A 27,058-nucleotide genomic window follows, 5' to 3' on the forward strand; every position below is an offset into this window, starting at 1 on the left:
TAAAAAGTCACATAGAATCTTTTTGCATTCCTTTCCTGTTAAATAAAAAAAAGTAAACCTTTTCCTTGAAGAAATAATTTCTAATAAAAAGGGAAGAGTTTAAAAATGTTTTTGTTGAGCACCCATCACAAATACTAATAAAAAGTAGAACCAACTAGTAAAATTCATAACAGTTATTGGCCATGCACAGCAGGTTGAGTGTAGAGCATAGATATAGCTAAGGCCCTGGAGCCAAGTTTTAATGCACACAGCCCTACGAGTTGCTGGGGACTCGGCCATGTTGCCTACTGCTGCTAGGGTTGGCATCGAAGAGTGAGTTGAAAGCAGGGCAAACTTTGAAACAGAGCCAACGTCTGCTGTGCTCTTGAAACGTATAGTGTTTGGTCGTTTCTATGTTGTTTTATTTACTCCTATATTGTGTGGGTGCATGTTTTTCCTTCATGGGACATCAACTGCACTGGTGTGTGTCTCTGTTTTTGTGTATCAGCTGCTTTGGTATATTTCTTCATTCACTCACTTGAGTATGTATAAAGTGGATATCATTGTCCTGCATCTGCCATACATTCGTCATTCCGTTCTCCCTCACATTTTTAAGCCGTGATTTACCATCTCCGCTGCATTTCCATGTAATGTTCCTATATTTACTCTACAAGAGAAAAATGTGTAAACATCTTGTTTGTGGTTGAATTTCAGCATGGGTTTCCAGGCATTTCGGAATGCATCTGCATGCTACGTGTAGGTGTGGATGTATTTTTCATTACTCCAGTGCATTTTGCCATTATTTCCTTGTAGTTCGCACTATGAACATAACGCCCAAGACTGTGCCATTACTCCAATTCACATAAACAAGATGTCTACTCGGGGACAAGTACAGCAGTAACATTACTTCTATGCGACCACCGATTAAATAACTCAGCCCAACAGAGTCCTAAATTATATATATATATATATATACATATACCTAACTGCAACACTATTCTTTGAGACACTCCCTTAACCATGGCTTTAATGTTGCTTGTCAGACCATGTTATTTTCTCCTGGACACACACACCAATAGTTCTAGTTCTTAAAAAGATGACAAAAGTTATACGTGTTGTAATGGGCCAATTTCTGTAACAGACTTGGGGCATATTTAAGAGCCCCTAGCACCACTGAAGGTTAATGATGCGGTGGCGCAATGCCCTGCGCCGTATTTACAAGGTGGTGTTAAGCCACTTAAGGGCAGATTTTATAGAAAGTGGCGCTGCACCGAGTGCAGAACCACTTTCCCTGGGCCCCTTAGCACCTCCCTACTGCTACCATGTGTGTGCCATATTTAAAATACAGCGCACCATGGCGAAGGGTAGGGGGCAATGGCATCATTACTCATGATGCTATTGATGCACTCTGCAGGAGTAGCACCAAAATATTGGCGCTACTCCTGCAGAGTACATTGGACCCCATTCTAAAGAATGGAAGGCCGCTTTTAATGCCTGCTCTTGAGCAGGCGTTAAAAGTGCAGCGCAGTTAAAAATTATGCAATTTTTCCAGCTCCCCTAACGGGAGGATGCCCCTATTGCATGCATTATGCCTGGTGCAGGCATAATGTAGCTAATAGGGTTACAGGGTGGCCCTGTAAATAAGGTGCAGGGATTTCGGCCTCATTGGGCCACATTAACATCAAAAACAATTACGTTAATGTGGTGCAAGGAGGCGCTAGGGCATTATAAATTTGCCCCTTATTGTGGCATAATGCCACCTTGAAAATATGCCTCCCTTCACATGCAGCACTTTGTGTGGAATGGGTGTGCAATGGGTGTTGCTGTGGGTGTGCCACAGCAACACCCATTGTATTTTGATTCTGCTCCAAACTTATGAGTTTTCATAAACCTGAGACAGTGCCAAAATCTAACACTACGCTTTCATTTCTCCTTGTTTTTGCTCTTTCTATGTGTGCTGCACTTTGCAGCACACATAGAAAGAGCCAATCGCCATTTAATATTGTTTTAGTGCGGGAACGTGTTCCTCCCTGCACAATAACAATATCCCCCTAAAATATAGTCATCCTTGCACTAAGGTGCAAGGGTGGCTGCGTTGGCGTACGGCAGCAAATTTAGTGCCGGTGCAGGGGGAAACACAGGGGTGCACTGTATTCAATTAAATATAGCGCAGCCGTGCATTGTGTAAATGATGGTGCACAATGCTGCCAAATTTGGCGCAGCACCGTGCACTGTCATTTTCCATTAAAGCTGGCCCTTGATTGTTAGGATAGCTGATTGCATTCTTCTGCATAAGATTAGTAGTTGGGTTGTGGAAATTGTATCATTTCTGACCTTCAATATGGTTTCAAATTGGGCTACGCTAAACTGAACAACACCTGAACTTGCACCGTTTTCATTCACAAACTAACCTACAAAAACAAGGCTTTATAGAACTTAGGGCCATATTTATACTTTTCGATGCACAACGCAGTTGTGCGTCAAAAAATCTAACGCCATTCTGAAGCGCCATGCGGGCGCCGTATTTATTCAATGACGTTAGCCGGCGTTAGCTGGCGGAGCTGCCTGGTGTGTGTTAAAAAAAAATGACGTACACCAGGCAGCGCCGGCGTAGGGGAATATGGAGCTTGGGCGCCAAAAAATGGGGCAAGTCAGGCTGAGGCAAAATATTCGCCTCAACCCAATTTGCGGCATTTTTTTTTACTCCCAACCCCTGTCTTAGCAAAGACAGGAGTCATGCCCCCTTGCAGAATGGCCATGCCCAGGGGACTTCTGTCCCCTGGGCATGGTCATTGGGCATAGTGGAATGTAGGGGGGCACAAATCAGGCCCCCCAATGCCACTAAAAAAAAAAAAATTACTTACCTGAACTTACCTTATGTTCCCTGGGATGGGTCCCTCCATCCTTAGGTATCCTCCTGGGGTGGGCAAGGGTGACAGGGGGGGTCCCTGGGGGCATGGGAGGGCACCTCTTGGCTCCTTCCGAGCCCACAGGTCCCTTAACGCCTGCCCTGACCAGGCGCTAAAAAACGACGCAAAAGCGGCTGGACGTCATTTTTTTGGACCCGCCCACTCCCGGGCGTCATTTTTGCCCGGGAGTGTAAATACGGCGCACATGCCTCGGAGTCACTTTTTTAGACGGGAACGCCTACCTTCGATATCATTAACGCAAAGTAGGTGTCCACGCAAAAAAATGACGCAAACTCCATGGACTTTGGCGCTAGACGCGTCTAACGCCAGAGTATAAATATGGAGTTCGTTTTGCGTCGAATTTGCGTCAAAATAAACTACGCAAATCCGGCGCAAACGGAGTATAAATATGCCCCTTAGTTCTACCTTTGCCATGTGCATTACAGCAAGCTTCAGTCTATCATGTTTTCACTAGGGATAGATATTAGTATTGTTATTGTTCTGCTTCCCCTCCATTCAGAACTTATACCTAGAGTCTGATATGGAACTGGAGAGAATGTACTGAATTTTTCATCTTAATGGGTGGGTCAATTAAGGATGTATACTGGCTCCTTTCCAGTTTAGTTTATATATTATCCAACTAAAGAATGTCTTGATTTCAGATAGGATAAATATATGCTGCCACCTCCCCATCCCAGCACTGCCTTTTGCTGATGATGTTGTCCTATTCTCTAGAAATGCCAAGGGCCAGCTTTTAGGAAACTTAGGGCCAGATGTAGGAAGGCATTAGCGCCTCACAAACAGCGAAAAACGCCGTTTGCGAGGCGCTAATGCCCTCACGGTACCGACTCGCAAAATGTGTTTCAGACTCGCAAATAGGAAGGGGCGTTCCCTACCTATTTGTGAATGCTCCCAATAATATTTGACCACTGCTACTCTGAAAAAAACCGAAACAAAAAGGTTTCGGTATTTTTTTCTATTTGCAGCTCGTTTTCCTTTAAGGAAAACGGGCTGCAAAGAGAAAACAAAACTGCTTATTTAAAAGGAGTCACGGACATGGTGGTCTGCTGTCTCCAGCAGGCCACCATCCCTGTGAGTGCCTAGACTCGCTATGGGGTCGCAAACTGCGACCCACTTCATAAATATTTATGAGGTGGGTCTTTGCGACCCCATAGCGAGTCGCAGAAGGTGTCTGAGGCACCTTTCTGCATACCAATTTGCGAGTTGCAAATTGCCAGTCGGAAGGACTCGCAATTTGCAACTCGCAAATTGGTTTCTACCTACATCTGGCCCTTAGCGTCACCTGTGCGCCATATAATGTGATGTAAAAGCGGCACTAACCTAGCGCCATATTTATATATTGTCACTAGACCTGTCTAGCAACAAAATATCAGAGTTTGAGTTATTTTTTGGGAACGCCACCCCACCTTGCGTCATTTAGCGACAATGATATGCAAGGTAGTATTTCCCTCTCAAAAAATGACACTAGCCCTCCAGCGCCATATTTACTGTCCAATGCAAAAAATGACACATATTAAGGAACCAGTCCCAAAAAATGGTGCAAAGTCCAATTAGGGTCAAATTTAAATGCCTTGTTAGACCAAGCGTTAAAATGAGGCCCACACACTACTACATAAGGAAAACACACTGAAGGAGCATTGGCACCCACCTGGACAACATAGAACTGTTAATGCTCCAGTTTGGCACACGCTGCAGACAACAGTAATGACAACAGGATCTAGCAGCACCACCGCAGCAACCCCAAACACCACCATAGCAGCCACAAATGCAGCGCAGAAGGAAGGAGAGGATATTTCGATATTGCACAACCATCCTTGTGCTCAGGTAATAAGATGTCTTTAGGAACTACCGCCTGAAGCGGGAGACTATTGTAGGCCTACACCTCACACCACACCACATATGTTTCCCCAAAACATAGCAACTGCAGCAGGAGATCAAGTAAGGTTTCTATCATTTAGATGGGTTCCTGCATGTGCAAGGTGCAATGGACTGCACCCATATCCAACTTGTGCCAGCTGCTGCAACAAACACCTCTACAGGAACTGCAAACACACATATTCTATAAATGTACAGGCCATTGTGGACCACCGTGGGCTTTTTACAGACATCCTAGCCAAATATCTGGGTAGTGTCCATGATGTCTACATATTTCAGCACTCCACCATCAACAAGTGGTTACAGGATGGACAACATGGCAATGGCCTGCTTGTAAGTAAGCCACCATACCAATCATTACATAGACAACACACCAAACTAGTAGGACATACAATACAGACACCACACTAAACACACATGGACAGGGGAACACAGATGCACAGACAACAACACATATACCACATGCCACACTATACAGCATTCAATGCACATCACACACATATACACCCATATGTATATAATACAGCCACAACCTGACTGGCACACCATGTGAAGGGCAGATGGAGCTATGTCCCCTTTATATACAGAATCTGAGCCCAAACTACTACAAGTGTCCACTGGATGACAACTAAATACAGATCCCACACAAGTTACACCGAACAAGAAATAGCTCAGCAATGTGAATGCAATTGGCTATGTCAATGTAAAGAAAGTCACATATAGGCACAGGCCCATATTTGTCATGGTGTAGAAGCCTCCAGCAGTACCAATATCAAATGCCATCCAAGTGTTGCCATCACCAACTACATGTCACCTAAATATACCAGATGTACCCTTTGTGTCCACCTTCATCTGTCTGGTGCATTGTGCTGCACTCATAGGAATGCAACAGCTCAGATGGATAGCTGTAACACCTGCACTGAGCAGGTGTGACAAGGGGGAACACCATTGGCATCAATGGACCATCATGGACTGGTCAAGGTAAGGGACAATAGTATTATCCTAACTCTGCACTGTATATTAATGGTGTTATGTACTGCGATTTCTATTGGCCCCAACCTTGCCACATGATGTGCTGTCTCACAAATATAGCACACACATGTTGACTGTGGAGTGTGCTCAGGGTCACAAGACAAGTGGAGCAGCAATGGGTGCTGAACCACTCTCCACACATATACCCATAGCCAGGAAGGATCAATAAAAAGGGAGAATGCACCACCACATGAATGTGTGTGTGAAATTTAGGCAGAGTCTAGCACTTTCAATGTACATTCTTACACTCATGTCACACAATTGTGTTGTCTAGACATATGCCTGCAGTTGATCTGGAAATACATTTGAAGACTGTAGGGCCTAGGAAGGGAAGGGTTAGCAATTATATTCAATGGTTGATATGTTTCTGCTAGGTAACCTGCTATAGTCTGCATGATACCATCACACACCACATATGAAAGCACAAATTTCATTAACACTCATATGTCTGACTAAGAGAAAGTGACCTACTCACAACAATACCTTACAATGTCTAGGTATCCCACATCACAATTCGGTTTGGGATGTGCTTGTAAGTCTAGCAATGTCCAAACATGTAACAGACCCATCCTAAATTGTATGGGTGAAGAAGGAGACCGAAATGTTGCATGTGGCAACTCAAATAGTCATAGCTGACATGACTTCATACAACAACAATATACACCCCTGGTGGAAGTGACATAGCTTCTGTATTACAGATGTGAGTGCCCATGTACACCAAAGGATGTAGTAGAACAGCTGAGAGACTCCCTCATACACTTGGAGACACAACATCGGGAAGTCACTTGGACACTACACAAGTGCTGTGGCTGGTGTACTATTATGTGTGTGTGTATAGAAGTCATGTAACCTAGCAAGGCAGGCAGCCTAGAGGGAATGCAGAGGTGCCTCAGTCCAAATAAGGACAACTTAGCTGCCATCAGAGGCACCCACTCCTTGCTACTTGGACTACATCAGTCCCTGACTGACATAGCTGCTGTAATAAGGCAGAGGCTTCAACAATTGCCCTCCCAAAGTGACAGCAGCATGATGGACAACAGGCTGGGGGCTATACAAAATACCCTGGAGTCCATACAGCGGGACGTGGCCTCCCTCAGGGAAAACATGGCTGCCTTGCATTGTGTGAAGCTATGTCAATGAGACCAGGAGCTAATTACATGTGTGGCTAACTGTCAGACACAATGCCACTCACTAGGACTCTAACATGAAAAAGGTGACTGATGGTGTTGTTGGCTACAACCAACTTACAGGGCCTTAAAAGTATGTAATGAAAAGATATTCAGTTGACATATGGCACTATTGGGTCAGAACCAAGTGTCTGGAATTTTCCCTTATGAGAGCACCAGTACAACTAATATGTGCAGAACAAAAGAGACAAATTTCATCACAAACGGGCAGCTGTCAGTGTGCCAGGATACATACCCCAAATAGGTTTCAGAAATATGTGCCACTCTTTACAGCATTTCCTCAGACAGACTTCACTGATGACAGTTGAAGTCCCATACTTACCTGTCAAAGATTCTGTATACATACACAATGTGAATGTCAGGAACTGGGGATGATGAATGTTTTGAGTAGCTGATGTTATATTGCAGCCAATCTGACAGCTCCTTAGTCACAGGGGATACACATAGGCAATACAGTAGCATACCCTAAGGCAGTGGTTCCCAACCTGTGGGCCGGGGACCCCTGGGGGTCCGCGAAGCCTCCTCAGGGGGTCCACGACTGCTTAAACGTTTTTATAATATTAGGTCCCAGCTATCAGTAATGACTTAGTGGGGGTCCCCGGGTTCCAAAAATGATTCAGTGGGGGTCCCTGGGCTCCAGGATTGATAAAATGGGGGTCCACAGAAGTCAAAATGTTGGGAACCACTGCCCTAAGGCATACCTCTAACTTAGCCAGTGCACACATGAGAACACCCAGACATTCAATCAACATGGAGACCTAATTATCTAAAACTAACAGGATTTATCGAAACACTAAAACAACACTTAATAACACCCAACCTAGACAGTATCCTACACTAAACGAACCTTTCACAAACTTATCTAAACTTATCCCGCCTGCTATCTATCATAGCCTAAACTTACCTTAAATATATATATATATATATTTTTTTTTCTTTTTATAAACATAGAACCCTGAACCCCCAAAACAAAAAATAATACTAAATCCCACCCTCCCAACTATACTCACTCTATCCTACAATAACTTAATTCTATTTACCTATCCTAACACTACCCATCTATAACCAACTAAAACTGATAACAATAAACAATAGTAGAAGGGAAGGAACTGGGAGGCTGTGGAGCAACATGTTCAGAGCTTCTTCAGCCTTTTCTTACAGAACCTCAGCAACCTGTAATTCCTTGCATTGTCCTTTACTACCTGGTCCAAACTTGCCATTATGGCTGCCATGTGCCTCCTCATGTCTGCTTCATAGTTTGAGGAAGTGGCTGCTGCAGGTGGCTGTTGAGGTGGCTGAGTAGGCATAGGTGCTGATGATGTTGAGGGGGGTGGACCAGCTGAGGCCCCCCCTGACCCGAGATGTTGTGCCCGATATGCCCTGCACAGTTGCGGCCTGTTTTGTAGGTCCCCCTTTTTGAAAGGCAAGCCAAGCCCCCAAAAACGTTTTACGCCGATACCTCCTGGCCATCTTCCAGTACCCTGCCTGTACCTCCATGATGTGTGAGAAACGCTCTGCCCTCTTTTCAAAAGCACGCTTCTGTGCTGTGGTCATTGGGGCAGCTAAAACATGAGGAGAACATGGCATCAATTGCTGCTTTGGGTAGAAGAAGACCAATGAAATGTACACAACATCCTTAGATGACACATGCTCTCCACCAGACATTCCACAACAATGTCAATCTCCAATTCCAGACTAACCTTCCTACCAGCCATCTGCTGTATCGTGTACATGTCACTGGGTTAACGGCTATCAATTGTTGACCATTAGGACCCGGAGATAAGTGGACTTCTGCCTTCTTGCACAACATTTGTGTCATCATACTAATGAGGATCAAATGGCCCAACAAGTCCCAAATCCCTATGCCATAGTCACTAAATTGCTTAATGCATGCATTATACTACATCCCTTGCACTACATCAAGCCTTGAGCAGGCATCATGTATGCAAGGTAGGGTTCACCCATTGGGGGGACAGGAAAAATTGGCATAGGGAATTCTAAGGAATGCCAATGCAGCAATCATGTGTTATTGGTTTAACACCTGCTCAGAGCAGCTGTTATAAGGAGCACACCATTGCTAATATTGGGCTCCTATGTACAGTTTAGAGATAATTTGCATATTGTTTGCCCTAAGCCTGAACAGTACACCTTTATTGTCTACTGATTTTTTACCTATTGCACCCTATCCTGTGGTATGGTGTGCACAATTGTTTTTGCGGTGCACACATGGAGGCTGCATGTGTGCCCTAAGAAGCACAGGAAGAATGGCACTGCACTGGGCGCAGCTACATAATTTCTTCTTATTGAACTACCTGTGCACATGCTTGTGTACCAGGTATAGACTCAGCATGTACATTCTATACACACGTGATGTGACCAAGCTCACTCACAATTATCATGGTGGGTAGATCATGTTGGCAAATCTCCGCACATCTTGGCCCATATTTATACTTCTTTTAGCGCCACATTTGTGTCATTTTTTGACGCGAATGCGGCGCAAGCTTACAAAATACAATTGTATTTTGGACGTTTGCTCCGCTTTTGCATTAAAAAGCGGCACAAATGCAGCGCTGAAAAAAGTATAAAAATGGGCCCTAGTTTGCTGCAATCTGTAGACATGTCCCACATCCATCTGGAGCAGAGTTGCATTCTCATTGTGTACTCAACTGACTTGCACTGCCGCTGTCTCACTTAATATCTGTAGAGTAGTGAGGCACTGGTCATGCAAGTGTCTCCTACATAAGCCCCCTACGGACCTCAACACAAGTACAATGTTCTGAGTAACTTAAAGCAATGTGTGACACACAGTGCTGTAAAAGATGCTGTGAAAAATATGTCGACAACAGGCATGCTAATCAAATAAACAACACCTCAGACACATATCTTGACTGACATAACTGTTTATATGGGCATGCTTCTGTTTTCCACAATTTCATTGCAGCACAGGTTGGCACTTGTGCAATAATCTACATTCTACATCCTCCAAATTCCATCATCTCATTAGCCACACATACCATTTCAACATGGCATTGCACACATTATACCCTCTCACACAAAACCCCGGAATGACACATGTGACGCACAACGTGACACTTCCTGGCTGCATTGGGGTCTTCAAAGTAGGACACCTCTCCAATTGTGTACGGGGAGGTCCACCTGCAAGACATGACAGTAACATTTAGCTTAGTGATTTTTGAACATTTATGTGCACCGACAACTGTTACACGTTCAACTTGATAAGCTAAGTAAGCAAGTCAACTCTGTGTTTGGACTGAACAACTGCCAAACATTACAATTCTGTCTGTAAAACAAAGGGTCAAATAATAGAGGCCATGGCATCACCAGACTGCCCCTGTGGTGCTTTTCACTGCACCATATGTACAAGGATCTGCTATGCAGCTGTTTGCAGGGTAACACCTCCATGTACGTATGGGGCAGCATGACACAGTATACTGCATCAGGGGGGATGCAATGGTTGTTGCAGTGGCTGTTCCATTGTAACACCCATTGCTTTTGCCACTGCCCAAAATATTGAAGACATCTTACGTGTTGGCAGAGCCAAGAGACTAACAACAGCACAAGGGTGGTGTAAGCATAACAAAGTCTTGAGGAATGCATTAATACGTCCTTGTTTCTTGCTTCTTGAATGTGTGCCCCATTTGAAGGCACACACAGTAGAGGTAAAATGCCATGGGTGTTTGCTCATGTACACATAGGTGTCCCTTCCTGCACATTAACAAAATAACATAACAGATTTCTTGGCAATACTATGTAGGCTGCATTATGCAGCACTCATAGAAGTGGCATATTGACGTAGTAGACTGTTTATGCCCAGGAAGGGATACCTTCCTTCACATAGACACTCCCCTCATGACAGACACACTTGCACTGTGGCCCAAGTATGCCTGCTTTGGCACAGGCTGCTGAGTTATGTGCTGCTGCAGGTGCAGATGCAGGCCTGCCCCGTACTCTGGCTAATACAGGGCAGGGCTGTTTTACTAATTCAGTGCAGCGCAGTTCCGCTGATGTTGTCATAGCATTGTGCTGCACCTGTTTCACACATATGTAGCACATAGTAATCACACAAGAACATGCACAGATTTGGCTGCCAGACATATTTATGTGTTTCAGATACATATGTATAACAATATAGGGGGACAGGATACTGACCATTGGCTAAAATATTAACTCTTGCAGTTGATCTATGTGAAGAGGCAACCAACCACTCAGATGCTTGCCTATTTACATACACATAGCACCAACACATTCCTCCATCAAGTGCGTGCCATATGTTACTTATGGCACCTCATGGTGCATTTCAGAACACTGATGTTGAGAACCCTGTCAGTCTGGTTGCACTTGGCATGTTTGGAACCATACCTGAATATGCTACATGTGCAAAGTGGAAATTGGCTACTTGATGACATGGCAACAGTCATGTAATCAACCAGCCTAAGGCAGATATATAAGTTTACTCCAATGAAAGAACAGTGTAACCAAGTTGAGTCTAAATTATTTGGGTGCCACCTACAGCAGGAATACACAGCTTCTATTCCTCAGGCCTGGTTCTGCCGTCATGTGGCACCAGCCTTTCACACTGCCACAATGCTTGCACTTGTCAAATATTTTACATACGGTTAGGTAGTAGTTGCCTTCATTGGCAACATTACCTATAACAATACTTAGACACAGATGTAGCATCATGAGGCATTTACTCCTGCTTACTTATGTGTAAATATCATCTCACACTGCACATGCATGACTCTTGGCACACACACACCCATGACTGATAATACTCCTGCATCACGTTTCCCATTACTTCAGCTTTACTTACCCATTAACACAGTTGTAATGACCATGATGGACATGAACTTTTGTGCTTATGAAACATGTACTCTTGTGCCATTGTACATGTGTGTCTGATATTTGACACTTTATGGGGTATATGTGATACACAATGTACACAAAGAGGAATGTGCAAGCAGTCTGCACTTGGTTGATAGATAAGTTCTCTTAAACGCATTTGCTTATGACAAAAAACATCCTGTCTTGACCCTTGACAGAAGATGCTGCAGTCAACCTTCTGTTCCCGGTCATGCACATGCAAATGAGGATGTTGCAGTGCAAAAGGGGTACTAACTAACTGGTCCACCAATATGAGTCACCAGGTGATCCAGGAGAAATCGCTTTTGTGCAATCAAGTCTGCCCAACTGTGCTTTATTTGGTGGTCGGTACACACAACTCAAAATATCCGGGGTAGGTGGTGGAGAACCTTGCCCCAATGCAGCTTCCATGCCTCTGTTGGGTAGCACTGGATGAACCGGCCACCCAATCTCAACATTATGGAGAGGTAGTGTTTTACCAACCTGATGAACACTTTAGTTAATCGCCACTCATCCTATGTGCTCTCTCCTTCCCTGATGTATTGCAGTTTCACTTCACTGAAATTACAATAGCCCCAAAAATAATAACACACTACCCCACCTAACCCACACTATCCCAACAGACTACACTACTCCAAGACAAGCACCCAACAATACAGTAACAATGACAGGACAAAAACACTACACAAGACACAGAAAATTACAAAATGCACCAGACAGCAACATGATACATCACAAAACTCTCAAAAACCACCACTCCTCGACCAGCACCAGCTCCACACACCCTCTCACATTCAGAGACAAAAAGATTGTAAAGTAAAAGTGAAAGTGAAATCACTGTACCATGTATGCAGCAAGGAAGTCCTGTTTCCCACGTTTTCCGATATGTGCCTTTTTTTTCTTCATATGATGGTCGTGCATGTTTTTTTCTCTTTAAGGCTGACAAGGCCTGTAGACTTGTGATTGATGCACAGGGACCAGAAGTTATTTTGTTGAATAGCTAAGTATGGAGTATTGTCATTTGCGTAAAATAAATTTATGCATTACGGTCATGCTTGGTATTCCTCCCATGAAGGCTGACAAGGCCTTTCAACTTGCGATTGACACGCAGGGGCCAGACGCCATTTTTTTGAATAGCAAAGTGTGGAGTATTGCAGTTTGCATCAAAAAGTTTGACACATGAAAGGAATGCGTGGATTTTGTTGAAAAGTCTGACAGTGCACTCAGATTCACACACCTTGTAACAGGGGCTATGCATGTACACAGTCAGTATGGTATGGCTACATGTGTGTGCATGAGCATTCATATTGTAACGGTAACAATGGAATGTGTTACCATATGTTTGTATGTGTGCGTGATGCTTGTGATGACTGATACCGTTTGCATATGTGCATGTGTTGGTAGTCTTTTTCCACATACGTTACCACATGTATACTGGGAGTGTACAAATGTGATGTAACACATATCTGTGGGTCTACCACATTGTCATGTCTGATTTCCAAATGAACGTTTGATGACATCAATTTAGATATGATTGGCTATGTGTAATAGAGGTTCATGCATATGATACCCTTGACAAATCATACCCAGAGGATGTAGTGGACTACAGCTGGATTGATTTCAAGTAACCCATGGTTCAGGGTTCATGATGCTATACTACACATGTAACAATTTGTTCCCTGTGCATCTATGATGCAGGAGAGGGTGTACTCACATGTGTCAATGAAGGTTGTTATTTGACGTGTGTGTGGAATGAAATGGGTAGTGTAATATCTGTAATGAATGCCAAAGTGGTGTGTTAATGTGATTTGAAACCACACAAATTCAAAACTACACAAATCTATCTTCCAGCATGGACATATGTCGGCCAGAGTTTCATGGCTCTGTAGTCATATCAGTGCCACCTATGTTTCCCTATATGGGAACATATCTGAAGGTAATTTAAGTCTATGTATGATCACGTGATACAAATACAGGTTAATTAGTGGAAGGTAGACATACTCTAAATCACAATACCAGGCCTGTACCATTGAAGTGGTACATGTGTGCAGAGAATTCAAACATATGTGTGGAATATGTGTGGAAGCCACAAACTTGGTACATACAATCGACCACAACATGTTTGTTGTGACTGTCACATACAATTGCATTCAACCCTGTAGCAGGGTTGCAGTCAAGCAATGATGGCACCCTAATCCTCATTGTTCTTTCCCCACACAGACTCATGGTTGCATGTTTTGATGCAAGTTGACGGCTCTCCACTCAGCTCAGTCCACTGTGCACATGCAATCAGGCCCCTGACTGTGTCATGAGACAATTATGCCTCAGCATAGGAGTTAGGAGGTGTTGGACGGGGATCTCCCATCATCCTGATAGGTCTTCAGCAGTGCAATTCACACTCCCCTGCAGACAGACAGCTGCACAAATGTTATCCCATGGCCTTGCATTATTTTTTTCCTTTGGGGTACTTGATGTCGGGTTTACCCTATCATGTAGAGGGGACTGGCTGCTTGTTCGTGTAGGACATGTCTCATCATTTGGCATCGTCTGACACAAATGTTTATACATTGTTTGTATTTTCCATATGTGGCTTAGTTAGGGAATGTATCCCTAGTGTAACTTGTTTATGTTTTCCGACCCAGGGGACAGATGATGTCATTTGTCACTCCCTTCTGTCAGCAGAGTATGCAATGGGCAACTACATTGTTGTTGTTTTTGAAAACATGAATGGGTTATATACTGAACTAGACATCCACTATGAATAAATAGTAACATTGTTGTGTTGCACAGTCAGTACTGGTCTATGTGTTTACAGTCTCCAATATTATTGGCATATCTTGTTTGGAACAGATTTGGTCCTACCTTGCTGGCATTCTTTAGGCTGCTTACCCTTTGTGCACATCTTCTGCAGCATCATTGTCTGGTTATACATGGACAGGATGCTACATGTGACTTATGTAATTTGAAGATGTACACATCTTCTTCTACTGACTGCGTGATAGTTTCCCTCCTATTTGCAAGATGCAGCACACATGAGAAGGACAATGACATGATGAGGATGGAAAACATTTTGCCTTGTTGCACTATCCTGACACCACCCCTGGGGTTGTATTGACTTTAGTCACAGTCTCTGGTGAACATGCTGTCTTGGATCTTGGGTAGCACCAATATGCAATGGGTGTTGTTATGGCATAGCCACAGCCACACTAGTTGCACGCCCCTTCTAGGCAATGTGCTGTGTGTGTAGGGGGCAAATCTACAAGGTGGTCAAAGTGCGTTGCTCCACCAGAGAGTCACAAAAAGTGAGGCCTGTGTGGCGATGGGGCCTTTTGAATCTGGCCCTATGTGCCCTGATGAAACCCTTAAGCATGCATTGAGTGTGTCCTATGTGCCTCCGCCTTCTTCTTCTTCCAGATAGTCCCCCCTGCAACTTACCCTGCATTTGTGGAAGTTCTTGGTAGTCTGCGCTGTCCTGCAATTCCAGTGAGCACCTCCTCTGAGATGACCGCTGCCACCATCTCCTCCAGCTTATCCAGGTCCTCCACCTCCAATCTGCAGTGCTGCCTTTCGATCCTGGACAGTTTCTCCTTAGTTCTGTGCTTACAATCGTGCAAGCGCTATTTGCAATCAGTGACACTCCTCTTCACCTTTGCCACACTGTTGACTTTATCTACTCTTGTCTTTCATTTAGCCTTCCTCCTATCTATTGGTAATTTGGAGGTGACAAAGAGCTGGTGTTGGTCTCCATCGCCTCTCTGACCAAGAGGTCTGCTTCTTCTCACTAAAGCGAAACTTCTGCTTCCTCTTCTTCTTATCCTGGGACTTTGCTGGACCCTCCTGCCTGGTACTTGGCTGATTGGGGTCTCTCTTAGCCTGCATTATCCATCTTGTCTTCCCAAAAAAACATTTTCTTGCTGGTGTGTTTTTTTATTTTAAGCTAATGCTGTTAAATGTGGCGCTAACCTGTTTTACATAAAAAAACATGCTGCAAAACGTTCTAACACCATTTCTGCTGCATTAGCATCATGTTTACTTACGGCATGTCACAATGGTTAGCGTCATAGTTTTTATGCTAACCATTCCTTAGCGCCATTGTTCGTCATTTTATCAATATGGAGCACAGATGGTGCTAGGGAATGGCACTGGCTTGCGGTCATTTGTTTTTTACGCACAACTGCACTAGCGCAGTTGTCCGTCATTTTTCTTAAATATGGGATAACGTTTCTGAAATAATTATTAGACTTAATTATTTCATTTATGGACAGTCTGGAGCTAAATTCAAATTTTACTAAATCACATATTCTGATTATGGGCCATAAATCTACTAAGAGCAGAGTTTAGGAAATTAAGGAATGACTTATTGGTAATGAACAGTCTCTTTCTTATATGGGGTACTTTTTGACTCTGTGTATTAAACTATTAAAATACAACTATTTTGCAAATCTATTGCAACAGAGATTGATTTTGCATCAAGTTTTAGTAATAAGCTCCTCTAAGCGCTGATTAAAATCTATCAAGCTAAATGTATTGCCATTGCAATATATAACTCTTATTATTTGGAGTTATGTTAATACCCGAGTTGGAAATGACCAGCTTTTGCACTGTGTACTCCCAGATTTTTGCCTTCACTATTCATCCTGGCATTATAACTCTATATACTTTAACACTACTAACCAAGGCTAAAGTGCCTGTGCTTTGCTTTTCGACATGATGAAATTGGCATAGCCCAACTGGCATATTGAACTAATCTGTAAGTCCCTAGTGTATGGGATGAAAGTAAACCTAAGGCCTGTGCATTAAAGGCTACAAGTAGACTGCAGCAACCATTGTGCCAGCCACTGCAGTGTAAACGTCCCTGCAGGAATGCATTTATAGCCTGACGGTGAAGGATAAAAGTACAAATTCAACATGTCAAAATAACCTCTTTTGGCATGCTTAAACCTTTCTTCTAAATATTAGAAAATCACAGATAATTAGGCCTTACTGCCCAAAGGCAGTTTGCATTATATTTTTTTTAAAAAGTAGGATATATAAATGTGTAATAACAAACAGATTCTTACAATGAAAAGGCTATTTGCCCTGTAGTAGTGTTGACAGTTTCAAAGGAAAGCATTGGGATAGAATATTACTTTTGGACAAGGCCTTTCTACAGGGTCACCCTATATTTTTGTCTTCCTTTCTGAACCTGTTTTTGTTAGATTTTAGGAATCTATACACTTTATTCCAACTAATCAGTGTTAAAATGCTTGTGCCCTGCTTCTAAAATTGGTAGAAATTGTGTTTACCTGATCGGTCTATTTAATTTAAAGCCACTAGTACATGGTACTACACATACCCAGGGCCTGTTACTTAAATATTTCTAGTGGGTGGTAGGACTCATTGTGCCATTGACTAGCACAGTAAAGCATGTCTCTGATTTGCCATGGCGTCCTGTTGGGGCAGTTCTAAAGCTTAATTTCTACCTAGCAAAACAAACTTTTTTGCCAGGCCTGAACCTTCATTTTTAATACTTATATGATACTTCTAGGTTAGGCCCTAAAAGCTCATAGGCAGGGTGCATGTTATGTAAAACGTAGGACATGTGTACTTACAATGTACCTCTCCAGACATTGGAAAACCGCTAAAATAATGTTTCACTTCAGCCAGGCTAGCTGCCCTTTAAACTAGCGCTGGGTTTTATTAGTATACTTAATAAGTGATAACATCAGTTTGGGAGCAGATAGAGAAATATTTTGTCCACTCATTTGAATTGCAATTTGTAATCTAAAGACATCTCTGATTGATTGAAAATTATGATTTTAACTTACTATCCTGAAAATGCTGCTTTTGGAAAGTTATCATTTCTCTGCCTAAACCAAATATGTCTTTGTGCCAGTGTCCATGATCACTAGATTGTTAATGGCTCTCTTGTGGTGTGATGTGTATTCCTTTTAGACAGGGGACAAAAGGGCTCTGCATGGGAGGAAGAGTGTTCCTCGCATGAGCAGGAATGCCTCTTTGGGTGTTTACTTAGCCCTTACTGACTTCTGAAGACGCCTCCCCTGCTACTTGCAAACACAGCTCACATTTAGGCGTGCCTGCCCTTTGTCTCCCTAGACAGATTGGAGCTAAACCCGGGTAAGAGTGAAGACTTGCTAGAACTAATTTGGGAGTAGTTCAGGGATTGCCCCCATGTCAGGCCAGCACTGGGTATACAAGTGGCACCTTCAGAACCTAGAATCATAACACTCCTGGACCTGAGACATTTTAGAAGAAGGAAAGCCCTACTGTCTGACGAAGGAAGATTGCCTGAAATACTGGATCGAAGAAGTGTCTTCAAGTGTCAATTGACTCACTTACTGTTTGGGCTACAAGGATGCAACAAGCTTCCAGATGCCTTCCCATCAACTGTCCAGCCCTCCAGCACCAACTGGACCTGTCTGGACATTGCTGTTGGCCTCAGCTGGGGTGAGCCCTGTCATCCCAAAAGGCACCTCCCTGGTGCTGGGCCCTTGGTGTCATCAAGTACTCCTTCAATCTAAAAACTGCAAGAACTAGCCTCCAGGGAAAATTCTGAGGTTCTGGACTCCTGGTCACCTCGTGAATGTGAGCGTAAATCACCAAGATCAAATCAGAACTTGCTAACACCACCTACCCGGCTATAGAATCCAGACGTCTCCAACATGGTGCTCTTTGGGTCTACAACTGCCCCACATTTCCCACCAATGTGAAGCTCTGACCAGTGACCTAGTCTTTGCGTCAACAACAACTGCACCACCAAGGTGAGGTTCTGACTGAGTCTGGAACTGAACTAAGCTGAGAGATAAAATTTCCACTGTGACAAGCCTAGTCCCTGCATTTGACCTGTGCTCCATCTCAGGCAGCCTGAAGTTTTGACTTTGGCCACGTCCAGCATGAACAGATAATTGCAAAACATGCTTTGTGTTTTTTGGGGCTATTTTTGCCTAAAGCTTTAAAAATTCATAATTCTGACTTTACTTATTGGATGTTTGTCATTTTGGTGTATGTATATTTATTAAAATCTATTCTATTTTTCTAAATGTTTTGAGATTTTTCTGGTGCCAAATTTTCACTTTATCACTGTTTGAGTACTGCATAAATACTTTACACATTGTCTCTATGTTAAACCATGTTTTTTAGTGGGTTCTTTGGTTCACATTGACAAGGATTGTGCTTATTGCTTGAGTGGGGCTCACACCTTTCTCAACTAGTAACCCCATTTCTTACACCCTTATTTTACTCTTGCTTTCTTACAGGTTAAAGCCTGCAAATTAATGTAATTGGCTAATTATTAGGGACTATCTCAGGCTGAATGGGGCTGCAAGAATTCCTTGGATATACTATATTAGTTCCACATTTTGGAACAGGGTCTCCCAGGACTGTTTATTAAGCCAGACTTATGTGTTGAAATAGTAGTTATTAAATGGACTAGAACATCCTTTTTATACTGTAGAAAGTCCCTTGGAGAAAAAATTAAACAAACATTCTGTTAGATCTTATGTGCTTTTAAAAAAAGTATCATTGTTAGAACTATATTTGTTATTCATTGCAATGGTACAGATCGTTTACCATTGCTCCGCCTTAAAACAAATCTGTTGCACTGTCCCTCCTCAGAGTTCCTAAGGGTTTGTCACATACCTGTAAAATTAGGCCTTGATTTAAGAGAAGTGGTGCTGCACCCAGTGCTGCTCTACTTTTCTTGAGCCCCACCTTATGCCACCATGTGTGCACCGTATCTAAGATACGTCTCACCATGGTAGTAGTTAGGGGAACTAGTGTGAAAAGTTTTGGCACTAGTTCTGAGCTTTGCAGGATTAGCGTAAAAAAAGAATCAAAATAAATGATGCAAAGAAATCTTTTAGATTTCTTTGCACCATTTTTTCCTCCCACCTAACAGTGGAACGCCCCCTTTCCATACATTTTGCCTGGCACAAGTATAATGTAATGCAATGGGTTTCAAAGTGGCGCAATGCATGCATTGCTCCACTTTGTCAATTTGATGCACCAATTTTGGCTTCATTGGGCCACATTAGAATAAAATAATTATGCAAATGTGGCGCAAGGAGGCGTTAGGAGCTCTTAAATCAGACCTTTAGTCCTTGCCTTTTTGATCCTATTTTCCCTCAGAACACATTGCACTTTATTATTTTTCTTGGATTTTATAAAAATGTACATAAGGGTTATCTTACGCCTCTACTTAGGAAATTAAACAGGAGACATGTTAGATTTGCTTTTATATATTTGAAGATGCTATTAGACCCCTATACCTGTTTTTTGGTTACAAATCATTTAACAGGAGCTGTTCAGGTGAGAGTCTCATTAAGGTTTTATCTTTGGCATATGATAGATTATTGTGATTACCATTTTTTTTAGATTCATTTCTGGCATTGTTACTGTCTATTATATACCTCATATTGTGATTATTTGAATAATTATTTATATCAACTTTTTTATTAACTAATTGTTGTTTTATATTTTGTTTTGTGTAATATAAACCAAATAAACATTTAATAAATGATTAAACTCAAAAATCATTTTGTGTTAAATTGTTCACCCACGGAGGTCGTTCAGGTAAATTCTGAGTACAAAAAGCATCATTTTTTTATATTATTTTTATTTTTCGCTTTCACATGACACAATACAGCCTTGTTTAAGTGAGATGTTTGTTCAGAGGGAAAATCCACAGAAGCAAAGCAAGTAAAATGCATCAACATAGAGAGTGAGGCTACTGTCCTGATAATTCTTCCCTGTGTTTAGTCCAGCCTTTGCTCATTTTAAATTTAGAGTCTGGAGTGAAAACATTTCTCTTTGTCCCTGCTGCATCACCCACCCTTGGAAGATGGAATTAATACTTTTTCAAAAAAATAATGTGAGTGTGGTTCTTTGCAAAATAACATAGTAATGTTTGTGTAACCCAATTTGCAGAAGTCAGCAGGACAAAAAAGACAACATCTTCAAAAAGTGAGTGATGGCAAACAAAGATAAGTTATTCCTCTCCATTGTGTCCATTAGTTTTTAGTCTTCCAGCCAAGGGTGCAGTTTGAAGGAGGTTTCCAACTATCCTTATTTCAGATCTCTAAGGCATGATGACATCACATTGTGGTTTTAGGGAACCCAATTCAAACAATAGGGTTAAGAATGTCTACCATTTACATCTAACATGCTGATGTGGGTTCACGGTGCTAAAGAAAAAGGACAAAATATTACCAAAAATATCCATTGGGTCCTTAAGTCTTAAATTACTCTTTTAAGTGTGGCCTTAAAGCAGTAGACTTTAACTAGCCATCTGTCAAGTACTAGTAATGACAATAATCTCCAGTGCCTAAGACCACACATATTCACAGCTCCAAAGAAAGTGGTGATTCTGATTTGCTGGGGTGGCGCTTTTCTGACTACATAGGAGATGTAAAGTAGCAAGTTTTGTAATTGACAAAAGTACAAATTAATATATTTCATTAAACGTATCCCAAATGGTGGCCTCTAGAGCTATAGATTTAATTTGAGGAAACCAGTTTCATGATATTGACAAGGTGTGAGAGATGACTCCATTGTAGAATTTTTGTTGCTGCTTACCTAGTGGTATACACAGTCCATGGATAGACCATGTCACATTGTTTGTGTATGTTTGTGCAATCCTCTCTTTGCAAGCTTTTTGGTGAGGGTGAGGGGTTCAAGCCATTGCAGGTCATTCATGCTCTCTTTATTTCCCATGCATCTTTCCCTACTGACCATGTGGTGAAGGTCATTTTGTGGACGCGTGTGCAATGAGGGGATAATAACTATTTATTAATTAATATATTTGATCTTCACTGTCCACCTGCCTTTTAGAAGGGACCCCTGGGCCCTGAAGAGATGCCAGTTATTTTTATAAGACTGTATTTGTTTTTTTTTGTTTTCTCCCTATCTCCCTATCTCCCATGGGCCCTGTAAGGACACAATTTATGTATTAATTAGTCTATTTCATATTTCACATATCTTCTATAGGGGCCCCATGGGACCCAGAGGGAAACCAGATATGTTATATTAATGTGGTCAATTTTTGCATGTCTTCACTGCCTCCTTTTGAGGCCCTATATGCCCTGGAAAGACACCTGATATTTTTATAATAAAGTGATCAATGTTTATAATATTGTTAAGATGATTGCGTAGATTGCGTCGAAAAAAATCACCAAGTCTCATTCTTTTCCTTCTTTATTTCTTGCAGGTGCACAAGACAGTACTACTGACTTAGGGCCTCGTTACAAATGTGGTGGTCTTAAGACCCCCAGACGAGTGGTAGCGGTTGGATTGCTGCACTCCTGGAAGTCGGACCACCACATTATGACCCGTGTGGTCAGTCTGTGAGGGGACCACTGCCAGGACCATGGTTCCTGATAGGGTGGCGGGGATCGGAGTCATGATCAGTCTCGGAGGTGCTGAGTTCAATGGCACCATGCTGATTACGAGTCCCCTTTCTGCCAGTCTTTTCATTGCAGGGTCCCGTCATGAAAAGGCTGGTGGAAATACAGTGCTGGGGACTACTCTGTCGTGGGCAGTGCAGAAGTCCACTTGCCCAGGACCCTCAGAAGGCACACTATTTGCCTGCTTAGGCAGACAGTGGACATTGCAAGGGTGCTAGGGGCCCCCTCTTTGAGTCAGCATTTGCCTCGGCTCCATGAGGAGCCAAGGCCAATGCCACTGTACAATTTCCACTGGACTGACTGGCAGGGAACCTGCCAGCCTCGCAGCAGTCTCCTTCCCACAGGTTTCATCTGCCAGACTCGTAATGAGGTCCTTAGACAGAGAGACATATGTGAATTAGCTGACATTAGATTCAAGAGGCCTCTGTACTAAGTGCTTCTGCTCCTGCATTTTGATCAATGCACATAGATGGTACCAAAGAATGAGGTTTCTGCCAAGAGGAGGATCATCCCTGGATCAACAACAGTACTACCACTTAGACCAAGACCAAAGCAGATGTCTCTCATTGCTGCATTGGCTGCAGTCATGACTGTGAGCAGTGAATTTGAAATTGAATTGTCCCATCAACCAAGCGAATCATCACAGGAAATTCAACAGCAAATATAGGCCCTCATTCTGACCCTGGCGGTCAGTGTTAAAGCGGCGGCCAACCCGCCAACAGGCTGGCGGTTAAAAAAAAGGTATTCTGACCCTGGCGGGAACCGCCAACACAGCCCGCCACTTTAACACTCCGACCGCCACGGCGGGACAGACAAACAGCTCGGCGGTCACCGCCAACAGCCAGGCGGCAGACAATGTACCGCCCACCCTATCACAACTCACCAATCCGCCACCTTTTCCGGGGCAGGAGCCCCGCCGATAAAAACACGGCGGAAACAGACTACGAACGGGAAAACGCTCACCTATACACACTCCACGAGGAAGGAGGACAGCATGGAGACCGAATTACACATCCTACCGGCTATTGTCTACCTGCTCATCTACCACGAGTACGAACGCCGGCGCAGACGACAACGGTGAGCACTGCACCTACGACACAGGGGAGGGGGGAGGAGGAAAGCTTACGGGCACACACATATGCGACCCCCCCAACTATCTACACACCAATGCAGAGCACCAAGTCACAGTGACACCACCCAAACCCCCCGGAATAATGCAAAGACATAATTAAAGTGAGAAACAACATTTATGTATATAAGAGGTTCTTTGAAGTCATGGTAAAATAGCAATATGAATTGTAAAAAATCAAGTAAGAACATTGCGAAACCGATAAACATAGGCAATAAGTCCTGCACAGTCACCTAAATTTCCACTGTCCGTGGGCCAAAGTGTATCAACACATGGGCAAAGCCCACACAGGAGACCTGAGTCCGTTGGAGAGAACACTGCTGGGGCATCAGATAACAAAACTACAGGCACCTCAGGGGGAAGGGAAGGGGGGGCACCTCAGCCACATGAGTCCATGACGCCAGATCCACGAAGGGTCCACCATGCCAGTCTCACAAGTCTCTACAGTGGGTGGGTTGCCCACTGTGCCATCCTGGGGAGTGCAAAGCCACAGTCTCACAAGTCTCTACAGTGGGTGGGTTGCCCACTGTGCCATCCTGGGGAGTGCAAAGCCACAGGCTCACAAGTCTCTACAGTGGGTGGCTTGCCCACTGTGCCATCCTGGGGAGTGCAAAGCCACAGTCTCACAAGTCTCTACAGTGGGTGGGTTGCCCACTGTGCCATCCTGGGGAGTGCAAAGCCACAGTCTCACAAGTCTCTACAGTGGGTAGGTTGCCCACTGTGCCATCCTGGGGAGTGCAAAGCCACAGTCCATCAGGTGGATTACATAGACCACTGGTCATGGAGGAGGCATGGTGGGCAGAGTGCGTCATGAAGGCCTGCCCGACACAGAACCGGGACTGCCAATGGGCCAGCGGTGCTTGACAGGAAGGGCCCAGCGGAGCGGTGCTTGAGACGGCGGGGCCCAGCGGAGCGGTGCTTGACAGGAAGGGCCCAGCGGAGCGGTGCTTGACAGGAAGGGCCCAGCGGAGCGGTGCTTGAGACGGCGGGGCCCAGCAGAGCGGTGCTTGACAGGAAGGGGCCCAGCGGAGCGGTGCTTGAGACGGCGGGGCCGAGCGGTGCTTGACAGGAAGGGGCCCAGTGGAGCGGTGCTTGAGACGGCGGGGCCCAGCGGAGCGGTGCTTGACAGGAAGGGCCCAGCGGAGCGGTGCTTGACAGGAAGGGCCCAGCGGAACGGTGCTTGAGACGGCGGGGCCCAGCGGAGCGGTGCTTGACAGGAAGGGCCCAGCGGAGCAGTGCTTGAGACGGCGGGGCCCAGCGGAGCAGTGCTTGACAGGAAGGGGCCCAGCGGAGCGGTGCTTGACAGGAAGGGCCCAGCGGAACGGTGCTTGACAGGAAGGGCCCAGCGGAGCGGTGCTTGAGACGGCGGGGCCCAGCGGAGCTGTGCGTGACAGGAAGGGCCCAGCGGAGCGGTGCTTGACAGGAAGGGCCCAGTGGAGCGGTGCTTGACAGGAAGGGCCCAGCGGAGCGGTGCTTGGGACGGCGGGGCCCAGCGGAGCGGTGCTTGACAGGAAGGGGCCCAGCGGAGCGGTGCTTGAGACGGCGGGGCCCAGCGGAGCGGTGCTTGACAGGAAGAGGCCCAGTGGACCGGTGCTTGAGACGGCGGGGCCCAGCGGAGCGGTGCTTGACAGGAAGGGCCCAGCGGAGCGGTGCTTGACAGGAAGGGGCCCAGCGGAGCGGTGCTTGAGATGGCGGGGCCCAGCAGAGCGGTGCTTGACAGGAAGGGGCCCAGCGGAGCGGTGCTTGAGACGGCGGGGCCCAGCGGAGCGGTGCTTGACAGGAAGGGGCCCAGCGGAGCGGTGCTTGAGACGGCGGGGCCCAGCGGAGCGGTGCTTGACAGGAAGGGCCCAGCGGAGCGGTGCTTGAGACGGCGGGGCCCAGCGGAGCGGTGCTTGACAGGAAGGGCCCAGCGGAGCGGTGCTTGAGACGGCGGGGCCCAGCGGAGCGGTGCTTGACAGGAAGGGCCCAGCGGAGCGGTGCTTGAGACGGCGGGGCCCAGCGGAGCAGTGCTTGACAGGAAGGGGCCCAGCGGAGCGGTGCTTGACAGGAAGGGCCCAGCGGAGCGGTGCTTGACAGGAAGGGCCCAGTGGAGCGGTGCTTGACAGGAAGGGCCCAGCGGAGCGGTGCATGAGACGGCGGGGCCCAGCGGAGCAGTGCTTGACAGGAAGGGGCCCAGCGGAGCTGTGCTTGAGACGGTGGGGCCCAGCGGAGCGGTGCTTGACAGGAAGGGGCCCAGCGGAGCGGTGCTTGAGACGGCTGGCCCAGCGGAGCGGTGCTTGACAGGAAGGGGCCCAGCGGAGCGGTGCTTGAGACGGCGGGGCCCAGCGGAGCGGTGCTTGACAGGAAGGGCCCAGCGGAGCGGTGCTTGAGACGGCGGGGCCCAGCGGAGCGGTGCTTGACATGAAGGGGCCCAGCAGAGCGGTGCTTGACATGAAGGGGCCCAGCAGAGCGGTGCTTGACATGAAGGGGCCCAGCAGAGCGGTGCTTGACACGAAGGGGCCCAGCGGAGCGGTGCTTGACCGGAAGGGCCCAGCGGAGCGGTGCTTGACAGGAAGGGCCCAGCGGAGCGGTGCTTGAGACGGCGGGGTCCAGCGGAGCGGTGCTTGACAGGAAGGGGCCCAGCGGAGCGGTGCTTGAGACGGCGGGGCCCACTGGAGCGGTGCTTGACAGGAAGGGCCCAGCGGAGCGGTGCTTGAGACGGCGGGGCCCAGCGGAGCGGTGCTTGACAGGAAGGGGCCCAGCGGAGTGGTGCTTGAGACGGCGGGGCCCAGCGGAGCGGTGCTTGACAGGAAGGGCCCAGCGGAGCGGTGCTTGAGATGGCGGGGCCCAGCGGAGCGGTGCCTTTCTGCACGGCGGGGCCCTCTTCAGCGGTGCCTTTCTGCACGGCGGGGCCCTCTTCAGCGGTGCCTTTCTGCACGGCGGGGCCCTCTTCAGCGGTGCCTATCTGCACGGCGGGGCCCTCTTCAGCGGTGCCTATCTGCACGGCGGGGCCCTCTTCAGCGGTGCCTTTCTGCACGGCGGGGCCCTCTTCAGCAGTGCCTTTCTGCACGGCGGGGCCCTCTTCAGCGGTGCTTGTCCAGTCATCCAAGGGAGCCAGACCTGGCCAGGACTCCCTGCTTAGTCGCCCTCTGACCGTGCAGTTGCTGGACCCTTCTGTGACGGAGTCCTGGGCCCGTGGGTGTCCTCCCTCACACCCGGGATGGGGCTTGTGGGGCCCTCCTGGTCCGCGCCCCTGCTGGCTGACTTCTCCGCCCTGCTGCCCTTGCCCTCCTTCGATGAGGCTCTCTGGCCCTTGCCTCCCCTGGATGTTGTGGCAGGTGACGGCCCAGGACTTTGCTCCTTGGGGGCAGCCGTGTCAGTCTTCTCGCGGCGGCACCTGATTTTACGGGTCCTCTTCCCAGGGGGGGGCTGGCTGTTTCCTTGCTGCTGGCCGATGTATCTGTGCTGGGAAAGGGTGGACTCCAAAACCCGTGCACAATGGTGACACTTGAAGCAGGGCTGGTGGTGGCTGAGGTGCTCTTGGGACTCTTAGCAGATGGAGGGGGTGGGTCAGGTGGGGCAAAGAGGTTAAGTTTGGAGAGGTAAAGTTTTTTAGGACCAATGTAAAGGGTAGGTGTAGTGGGTATGGGAGTGGAGGAAGAG

The sequence above is a fragment of the Pleurodeles waltl genome, chromosome 8 (genome assembly GCF_031143425.1).
Source record: "Pleurodeles waltl isolate 20211129_DDA chromosome 8, aPleWal1.hap1.20221129, whole genome shotgun sequence".
Taxonomy (NCBI): Eukaryota; Metazoa; Chordata; class Amphibia; order Caudata; family Salamandridae; genus Pleurodeles; species Pleurodeles waltl.